The 10,798-nt window shown below is 49.8% G+C and overlaps 1 protein-coding gene across 1 annotated transcript in view; it reads left to right on the forward strand.

Moving 5' to 3' along the window:
- Nucleotides 1–10,798, forward strand: part of SPATA45 (spermatogenesis associated 45) — a 67,131-nt gene that overhangs the window by 13,300 nt on the left and 43,033 nt on the right. The window lies entirely within an intron of this gene.

Genomic DNA, 10,798 nt, shown 5'->3' on the forward strand with positions numbered 1-10,798 from the left:
AAAAAATCAATAAAATATATTTTTAAAAATAAATAAATAAATAAATAAATAAATAAATAAAGAGAAGGATGCAGGAGCGTGCAGAGAGTGGGAGGGAAGGGAAGTTTGTTCCCGAACTTAACACGTTACATCATCAAACTCCTGATGTTCCTAGGGATCTGAACCTTGTTACGTTAATCAAGTCTTCCTTTCCCCGGTCCTTCTTCAGTTGAGAGTGGGCTCATCAGATCTGCATTTAAGCCAGCAACCCCGGCATCAGAAAAACTCTGCTTCCCAATCCCGAATCCATACTCTGAAGTTTGCTCCATGTCTTCCCAACTCAGCTTAACGTCCACACAGCCGAGGGCCGGGCCTTGAGTCTTTGGGGAGCAGGTGGTGTAGTTTAGAGTGTGCAGGCTGCAGACAGACATCCTGGATGCAAACCTTGTTTCTGCTTCTTACTGGAGCCTGTTAGTAGGTGGCCTTAGGCATGATACAGCACCCCATCCTCCCACCTCGGATCTGCATCTCAAGTGGGAAATGTAACAGTACTACTTTCTGACGGCTGGGAAGAGGAAATGAATGAATGAAGGCTGAGCACTGTCCAGCACATGATGACCCTCAGCAGGTGGTGACTGTGATTGTCCTAGAGCAGGAGATGTTAACTGTGCTTTTCTTTTCTTTTCTTTTAATATATTTTATTGGTTTTTCACAGAAAGAGAGAGGGATAGTCAGAAACATCGATCAGCTGCCTCTTGCATACCCTTTACTGGGGACGTGCCCGCAACCAAGGTACATGCCTTTGACCGGAATCGAACCTGGGACCCTTCAGTCCGCAGGCCGACACTCTATCCACTGAGCCAAACCGGTTTCGGCATTAACTGTGCTTTTCTGACTGAACACAAGGAGAGATTGGCAAGGCTGTAGGTTGTGATGGCATCTGCTCTCTTTCTCCTTTCCGTTGGGGCAGGTATGTGATAAGGCCGGTGAAGGGAATGGGCAGGTGTCTGATATGCTGGTGAAGGGAATGCTTGATGCCCTAACAGGCAGATCCTGAAGTCTCAGTGCCTTAATTCGTAGCCGTTTATTATTCTCTCACTGTTACAAATAAGGCGATCCCCCAAATTCAGGGGTCCTGGTAGAACACAAAACATACTTGGGAGCCAGGCAGCAAGGCAAATATCTTTACTTCTACATAGAAGGGTTCACACACATGGTCTGGAAGCACGTGCACACTGAGCAGGCGGCCTGCTCGGCTTTATAATCTCTGATGTGTGTGACCTGTCCCTCACTCTTTTTTTTTTTTTAAATATATTTTATTGATTTTTTACTGAGAGGAAGGGAGAGAGATAGAGAGCTAGAAACGTCGATGAGAGAGAAACATCGACCAGCTGCATCCTGCACGCCCCCCACTGGGGATGTGCCCACAACCAATGTACATGCCCCTGACCGGAATCGAACCTAGGACCTTTCAGTCCACAGACCAACGCTCTACCGCTGAGCCAAACCGGTTTCGGCATGTCCCTCACTCTTGATTGGAGCTCAGGTGCACAGTCTTTTGTGATCAGCTAATTCAAAGGGAGGGGTTGGCCTTTGCCGTTTCAAGATGGCGGCCCCCAGGGGAGCTGCAAGCCATGGGGCCAACATAGCGGCTGCCAAGTCACGCCGTCCAACATGGCGGCTGTCTAAACTGCTTCTTGGCAGAAGAGACCACTTGTTTCTTCTCACATCACGTACAGTCTAATGGGCCTGGGAGGGGCGCTCAGCTCCATGCAGTCCTTCCTCCTGCCAGAGGCTCCATCATCCCCAAGGCATCCAGGCCCACAGCTGAGAGAGTGCAGGATCACAGAGGAGCCTTTTGTGGATTTGCACTTTTATGGAAGTTGCTGACAGCTATGGGCTTTCCAGGGCACGCACTCAGCTGGCGGGGCAGGCTGCTGGGCCAGGTAGGATGGCATCACTTCCACCCACACTCCACCCGCTGGAACACAGTCGCATGCCCCAAAGAGCCTGGGGAAGGTGCCAGGACCAGGACGTAGTGCAGGAGGGGCTTCAAGGGCATGTCCTCCTGGGGTCTTCCTCACTGACTCCCCATCCCGGGCCCAGGAGTACCACGGGTGGTGGTGAGGATGGGGGTGATCCTGGGGTGAGCGCTGGGCCACCGCGCATGCATGGGGCCCAGTCCTTCATATCTTTCCTCTCTAACCTTCTCCAGTTACTTCCCTCCAGTTCCAGTTCTCTCTCCAGTGATGCCTCCCCTCTGTGGAGTCCTTGTGTTTGGAGAAAGGTTAATTGTTTGGCGGTTGAGGACTTTGGTGGGGAGTTGCCCTAGGGATTCAGTGACAAAGGATGTTGGGGGAGAGGGATGGGAAGAGAGGAGCCTTCCCAAAGGAGCGGGCAGGGCGCCCACTTCCTGTGAGATGGGAGAGTTGGATCCTCCCAGGAGGGCTCTTAGCCCTGACACCATTCCCTGACCAGCAGCAGCAGCAGCAGCCATAACACCTAGGAACGTGTTAGAAATGCCGATTCCCAGCCCCATTGCAGCCCCGCTGAGTCAGAAAGGCAGTGCAGAAAGACGGGTTAGCTGCTCAGAGATTGGTGGCTGGCTGAGGGTCCCTCTGGGCTGCTCCCGCCAGAGGGTGCAGATAGGGACGTGCTTCACACTGCCACCACGTGGCCACCGAGGAGGCTGTGCTGCTGCTAATAGGAAAGTGCTGAGGAAAGTGCTGAGGACTCCACGGGCCCAGCAAGGGCTCACATCCAAGTCTGCTTTGTGGACTGTTCTTAAGGCTTGAGTGAGAGTCCAGCCCAGGGCCAAACTCTAAGTCTGTGTCCAGGAGGGAAAACCCACCTGTGGGTACATTCCATGGGGATCAGGCACCGGAGGCTGGAAGAAGCCTCTAGGATCCGGAGGGGTGAGGCTCCCCAAACGCTGCGGTCATCCTCAGGGGGTACCCGGAGGACCAGAGCTGCCTCCTCCCGGGGAGAACACAGACCTCAGGCCGCCATCCTGCCAACCAGGCCCCAAGGCCCAGGCTCAGCTGGTTGGGCCCTGCCTGGGCCTCTGTCAAGAGCTTGGGAACCTTGGGACAAGGGAGTGGAGGGAGAAGAGAAGGTGAGAGGAGCCTTCAGGACTCCACCCTTTCAGCCTGTGTGACCCGGCACTTCAGGGATGGGGGGCTGACACCTGAGCTAGAGGAGGAGACAAACCCACTTGCTTTCTCCCTTGTCCCCTGACCTCAGACGCAGCAGGTGAGGAGGTGCCACTCCCAGGGAACTCTCTCTGATTTGCACTTTTATGGAAGTTGCTGACAGCTGCGGGCTTCCCCGGGCCTGCACTCAGCTGGCTGGGCAGGCTGTTGGACATCTGGCTTGTCCTGGCTCTGCACTGGAGAGGCAGATGCTGGGGGAGGGCTGGGCGAGCAAGGGCACCGGACCAGTGTCTGGAGGACATCCTGTGCTGTCTGTCTCATTTAACCCACTCCCACCTCGTTCCCAGCATGCAGGTGCTAAGACTCAGCTCAGAGAGGTTACTAACCTGCTCAAAGTCACATAGTTTGTAAGAAGCAGGGCAAATATTCACTCTTAAGATCCAACACTAGCCCTAACCGGTTTGGCTCAGTAGATAGAGCGTTGGCCTTCTGACTAAAGGGTCTTAGGTTCGGATTCCAGTCAAGGGCATGTACCTTGGTTGCGGGCACATCCCCAGTGGGGAGTGTGCAGGAGGCAGCTGATCGATGTTTCTCTCTCATCGATGTTTCTAGCTCTCTATCCCTCTCCCTTTCTCTCTGTAAAAATTCAATAAAATGTATTTTAAAAAAAAAAAAAGATCTAACACCAACACCTATGAATGCTCTAACATCTAACACCAAAGCCACCTCTCTGTACTGCCCACTTCCCCTCTGGGCTGGTCTCACGCCAGGCAGTTCTCATCCCTAGAAACCCATATGGGATCCCAATAGCAAGAGAGAAACCCTTTGCTTGGCTGCTCTGCCCGCTGCTCCCAGGCCCCTCGCGGGTGGCTCCACAACAGCTCTGACCAGGGAGGAAGCACCAGTGGACTTAGGAATGCAGGACACTGGCCCGTGTCCCCAGGTCACAGGGAGAGCCTCTCCATTCTGGAGTAAGGCTGATGTTCACATAGTGGTCCCCAGATGCCCCACTGTTCTCCTGGGTCCACCAGATGGGCCACAGCCACCTCATCATACATGTCATCCCAAACCAAGGTAGCTCTTTCATGTAAAGTCTCTGCTGCAGACTTGAAACTACTCAACCATCACTTAAATGAACACGAGAAAGGCATGATTTGATTTATGCCTTGAACATCATTCAATATGCAATTGCCATCAAAGAACCTAACATATATGAACCTCAAGTTCTCTCTGGGTGTCTGACTTGGCAGTAGGTGGGTTTGGTTCACTGGACTTTTTGCCCTACACCTTGCTACAAAAGAAGAAAGAAGTCCTTATCATACAATCCATTATCCTTATAAATAATGGGGGCGGGGAGGGGCGATAAATAGGCAGAGGAAGGGTTAGGCAAACCCATACTGGGTAATTCTAGAAGTGAATAATTCAGGGAAGTGGTATCCTGTGTGGGTCACCATGGGTGATTCCTAGAGCATAGAAATCAAGACCACAGAGCTTTTCTCCCTCCCTCCTCTGCTCTTTCAGAAGAAAGAGGCCCTAGCTTCAAGCCTATGGATTTCCCTGGGGAAAGTGGTGGATCTCCTGCCCACTTGCTGGGGCAGAGTCTCTTCTCTTTCTTGCTATCTTTCCTCCAAACCAGGTACAGGTGCTGATTGCTTTCCTGGCTGAGTGGCAGTGAAAAGGCTGTGGGCGCAGGGTATTGGTGCTGTCTCCACCAGGGAGGAAACTGCTTCCCTAGAGTCTGGCTTTCCTCTCAGCAGTCCTTGGCTCCCTTCTCAAATCTACCCTGTTTCCCCAATCTGTCCAGAGGAAAGGCACGGGGAGGAAGATAGCGAAGAGTGACAGCCGACACTCTCTAGGAATCAGCCTGCCCACCCCGCACCCCATGGGTGGCTGAAACCAGACACGTGGGCTGTAGACGGGCCCGCTGTGCCACCTGCATTCCTCCTCCACCAGAGTCACAGGTGCCCCCGCCCGGCTCAGAACTTCGGGGTGTCTAGAAACCAAATCTCTACCTCGTTCCTCATCATAGGGGAAATACAAAAAAAACCTCCCCTCTGGACAATGAGAAAAATTGCCAGGCTGTATTTCGTATGAGGCCAGAGGAAGCATTTCAGGGGCAGGGATGGTGGGAGCATCCTTGGGGAGGGGTGCTAAGCCCAGGCAGGCTCACTTGAGAGGCAGCCAGCGGGTGCACTTGGCCTGCCAGGGGAAGCGAGGCCAGTGGGCAGCCACTGAAGGGTGGGGGCTCTCAAACTGTGGGCCCTGGAGCGGCATCACCATTACCTGGGAACTGGTGAGGAATAGACATTCTCAGGCCCCATCTCAGATCTGCAGAATCAGAACCTCTGGGGCTGGGCGGGCTGCCCTGTGTTTTAACAACCTGCCAGGTGACTGAGGCACACTGGAGTTGGAGGAAATCTGGGTTATGGTGTGCCATGAGAGTGCACCCTGAGCCCAGCAAGGGAGGCAGGACCTGGGGTACTAGGGGTCATGCCAGGGGCCTTCCTGTCGGTGGTACTAAAAGTATCCTTTTCTAGGTGCCCCAGCAGGAGAAAAAGATTGGGGAGCCTGCCTGAGAAGCAAAAGACAGGTGTTACCCCTTGCAGGATGCTTTCGCTCTTCCAGGCACAGGTTACTCACAGAACTTGCTTTCACAAATTCCCAAGTAACCTGGCTCAGACTAACACTGTGTCCAAATCCTTGGAGCCTGCGGCCCACTGCTTTTTGATCTTTGGTCTGCAGAGATGGGAACCAGCCTTGGTCTGGAGCTGCATAGCCAGAGGGCACCCCGAGAGCCACAGGAACGGCTCGTGGATTCTACATTCTTTCTCATTTTACAGAAGTTGTGCCAAACCGCTAAGCTGAGTCAGCACAGTCACCGACCATTCCATTACTTGGCTCGGAAATGTCACTAGAAATGTGAAAGGTTGTTGATGAATAGTGTTTCACTATTGGCCCATCTTGTGTTGCCCAGATAGTGGAAGTGAGAGGGCATTTATTTGTTAAACATGTACACACACACACACACACACACACACACACACACGTCCATAGTAATCCCGGAAAAATTCAGTAAGGAGTATGAAACAGTTCCTGGACCGACCAGTAGAGGGCAAGCTTTCCCCATTTTTGGAGTAGAAATGGCTCTTACACCTCTGTGCCAGGCATGGGTCACCAACTTTTCAATTATTTTTTTTTTTTTAAGTCAGATTTACTATAGGCCTAAGGGGCAGCAGCCTAAAGCAGAGTGATTTCTGGAACACAAGGAGGTGCAAAGCCTGTTTAGTCTGTCTTACTGGATGATTGAGACTATCTGAGCCTTGCCCATTTAGACTGGACCAATTTAAAATGCAAACAACAGCCCTGCTGGTGTGGCTCAGTGGTTGAGCATTGGCCTATGAACCAGGCGGTTGCAGTTTGATTCCAAACCAGGCCACATGCCTAGGTTGCAGGCTCCGTCCTCAGTGGGGGGTGTACAGGAGGCTGCCAATCAATGATTCTCTCTCATTGTTGATGGTTCTGTCCATCTCTCACTCTCCTATTCTCTCCCTGAAATAACTTAAGAAAACAAAACAGCCCTAACTGGTTTGGTTAGTGGATAGAGCATCGGCCTGTGCACTGAAAGGTCCCGGGTTTGATTCCGGTCAAGGGCATGTACCTTGGTTGTGGGCACATCCCCAGTAGGAGGTGTGCAGGAGACAGCTAATGGATGTTTTCTCCCATTGATGTTTCTAGCTCTCTCTCCCTCTCCCTTCCTCTCTATAGAAAATCAATAAAATATATTTTAAACACACACACATACACACACACACAAAAAAAACCCCACAACAAAATAAAATAAAATTCAAACACAACCTGCGATTGTACTTCAGGCCGTTTTTCCCCCTTGAAATAATGGGAGCTGAGAGAAAGTTTTGATAAACCAGCAGGTGAGGGTGAGAGGTGGAGTTGGCAGAGAGAAGAGAGACATAAGGGATATAAAACAATGACACTAGGGCTTCCTAAGTGGTACAGTCTCCTCTGTTCAAAAGAAGAGGAAAACCTGATCCCAACAGTGAGAGCGGAGTGTGCCCCTGCACATCCCTGCCCTGCAGGGGGAGACACCTGGTTAGGGCTCCAGGTTCATTGCAGGCATACCTTCTCTCTGACCAGGTGCTGATCATTTCCTTTGTTGTCTTCGAGCATTTTGAGAGTGGGAAAGTGTTTATATTTTCAGCTGCTAACATAAACCCTGAGAAAAGTGTAAATGCTCAATAAATGTCGAGTAAGTGGATGACATGCATGTCCACAAGCAGGGAACCATTAAATAAATCTGTCTATATACAATCCTAATATGCAAATCAATTGAACAGTGGAACAACCAGTGGAACAACTGGTTGCTATGATGTGCACTGATCACCAGGGGCAGATGCTTAATGCAGGAGCTGTCCCCAGCCCACAGGCCCCGATCAGTGGTGGCGGTAGGGGGTGGCAGTGGGGGTCAGGGCCGGCAAGCAGGTGGTGCCAGGGCAGACAAGACAGGTGCAAGCTGGGTCCCCGATCACTCCACTGGTTGCCCCACAGATCGGCCCCGATCACCAGCCAGACCTAGGGACCCCACCCATGCACAGATTTGTGCACCAGGCCTCTAGTTATGGTATATTAGCCTTATTGGATGATTATGCAGCTATTTATAATAATGGTTATTTGACAGTTGTTAAGGGAGTATATCTTAAAAGTTCTCATCTCATGTGAAGAAACTTGTAACCACCTAAGGTGATGGATGTTAATTTACGGTGGCAATCATTTCACAACATACACATACATGAAGTCATTCTGTTGGACACCTTAAACAAATACCATGTTATATTTCAATAAAACTAGGGAACCTAAAAGCAAATAAAAATAAGAGCTATACTGGCCATGTCATAACATGGGGAAAGTTTATGGTGCTATGTTAAATATACAAATTGCTTTATACCCAGTAAGATGACGCATGCATGGGATGGGATTGAGGGTAGATTCCTTCGCTTGAAGTCCTTTGTTGTGGGTTGCACAATAAGCACAGCAACCAATTTTCCCTGCCCACCGGGGTGACTCAGTTTTGTTCTTTGGTGCCCAAGTGCTTTGGCTCCCATCCTGTTTACCCAGATTTCACCATCTCATTAGAAGCCTTTTTTTTTTTTTTTTTTTTTCTCATTTCCTTTGCACAGTGCTCAGCATTGCGCCCACACGCACCCAGAAGTGGCTAAACACTTTGCGCCTAAATGATTTTAAGGGTGGCTGCAGCTGCTATAAATAGCTTCAAGTTCAAAGACTTGAACACCGTGTTCTCCCAAGGCAGTCAAGTGCCTCTCAAGTCTTATCAGCAGCAAGTCCCTAATATACTGTTTCTCACAGTGAGAATACGATTGGGCCTGATTCATTAAGGATCAACGGCATGCCTTCCACTTAAGTTCAATCATCTCCACAAACCTGCAAGGTAGGAAACACCATCTTCTTGTGTAGAGGATGAAACAGAAGTTCAGAGGGTTTGCGTGAGCTTCGAAGATCCAACCGCCAGGTTTCACACTTAGGACTCTGGGCTCTCAAAAGGCCATGCCTTGCCCTACATGCCAGCATGGATGCCTTCAAAGGGCTCCTGATGCAGTGAAGGCAATAAAATATGCACGTGAATAACATAATCTACCTGGACAAGGAAGCTAAGTATCGCGCCAAGTATTGCGTAGGTTTGCAGGTCATGAGTCTGTGCCCATGTGCGACCTCTCCAGGAAGGTCTGTTCAAATATTAACCTCCGGATTGTGCAATTGGAAGCTCTGCCCACGCGTCCACCCTGCCTTAGCCAGAATGAGCTGGAGCTTAACTTGTCTCGTTTTTGGGTCAAAATATGTTTTGAAGGTTTAGGGTTTTCGTGGAAAAGAAAATCACTGTTACTTCTGTTTTTAACCCTCCCCTGAGAACATGTGTAGAGAAAGGAAGGGAGAGAAACATCGATGTGAGAAACATCCGTCGGTTGCCTTCCGTATGTGCCCTAACGAGGGATCAAACCCAAAAAACCCAGGTATGGGCCCTGACTGGGAATCAAAGCAGTGTGACCTCTCAGTGTACACAGGATGACATTCAACCAGTTGAGCCACTCTGGCTGGGCTGCTGTTACTTTTATTTCAGCCTCCCTTTTCTGCTTTATGAAACTTTATGGCATTTAATCTATCCATTTCAGGGGGTTGGGGGCCATTTCAGTGCCTGGAGGAATCTGGTGTTTCCCTGAGAAAGAGAGGCCGTGCTCAAAGCAGCATTTATCGTCCAACGCCTAGTTTCTACTCGTGTCTGATGGTTTGTGCTCTTTATCATCACCATTTCACCATGGGCTTACCATAACGGACATAAGGGAAAGTACCGCCTCTGTCTACATGGAAGATGAAGCGCAGTGTCCTTCCTGTCAGAGTCTTTTCCTCCCCTCTCTTCCTGAATCCCATTCTCCTTTCTCGAGGCGTTAGGGCCTCCAGACCGCGTCTCCTCCTCCTCCGTCCTGTTCATACCTGCTCCCAGGACGTGTCTGGATCTCAGGACAGATCTAGAGATGGCATCTCCTCTTGGCGGTCAGTATGCTTTGAAACTGACCTATCACTAGGAACCCAGAGGCATTTTATCTGCTGGGAAATGTCATAAAGGCATTTTTTTTCCAGGCACAGGATCCTGTTCAGGCCTCTGAAATCACCTCAGGACAGATTGTCCACAGGAATGACTAATTTGATTTGCAGAGAGGGAGGGGCAGTAGGTGGGAGCCGATGGCTTGGTCTGGGGAGCTGAGACTGGGCGGGTGAATGAATTGGCTTCGGAAATGTGTTACTTTCCTTACATATTTGCCTGCTGTGAAAAGTGAGAATTGTATTTGTATTTTTTTTTTTCCCCCTCGATGAAAGTAGTTTTTCCATCGAGGGGAAAAGAGATCAGAGAAAGGTCTTAGATTTTGAAGTCCCTATTTATTACAGGGTAACTGGTAACAGATGGATGTTATGTATTCTCTTTCACATTTCAGTTTGATGACTTTGCCTCAGCATTTAGCTATTTGTGAAAAGACACAAAGCTGGGAACCTCACCTTAACATATCACACTAATTATAATTAAAATACGACGAGAAGGTGGTAGCATTCTTTTAGGGCTTCCAGGTTCCATAGGAGGCAGCATCCTCCTTTGGGCTACCAATTCCTTTCTTTTTGACCTCTTTAAAAAACTACCAAGCCCTAACCGGTTTGGCTCAGTGGATACAGCATCGGCCTGAGGACTCAAGGGTCCCGGGTTCGGTTCCGGTCAAGGGCATGTACCTTGGTTGCAGGCACATATCCGGTAGGGAGTGTATAGGAGGCAGCTGATGTTTCTTTCTCACCGATGTGTCTAGCTCTCTATCCTTCTCCCTTCCTCTCTGTAAAAAATCAATAAAATATGTTAAAACAAAAAAAAACAAAAACCCAGTTCTACTTTTAGAAATAAGAACATTTATTATACCCCATTTTTCAGTGAAAACTCACCCCATTTCTCACTTTTATGATGCTAAACAGCAAGGCCTTGAGGAAAAAGGATACGTCTATAGGACATAGGTACTGTACAGGCAGGTGCTACCAGGAGAAAAAGATGGAGGGAAGTCTGAAGCGTAGGGGTAGTGTCCCAGGGTGGCTCACTGCGGGCG

This window comes from Pipistrellus hanaki (assembly GCF_964339955.1).
Source record: "Pipistrellus hanaki genome assembly, chromosome: 18".
NCBI lineage: Eukaryota > Metazoa > Chordata > Mammalia > Chiroptera > Vespertilionidae > Pipistrellus > Pipistrellus hanaki.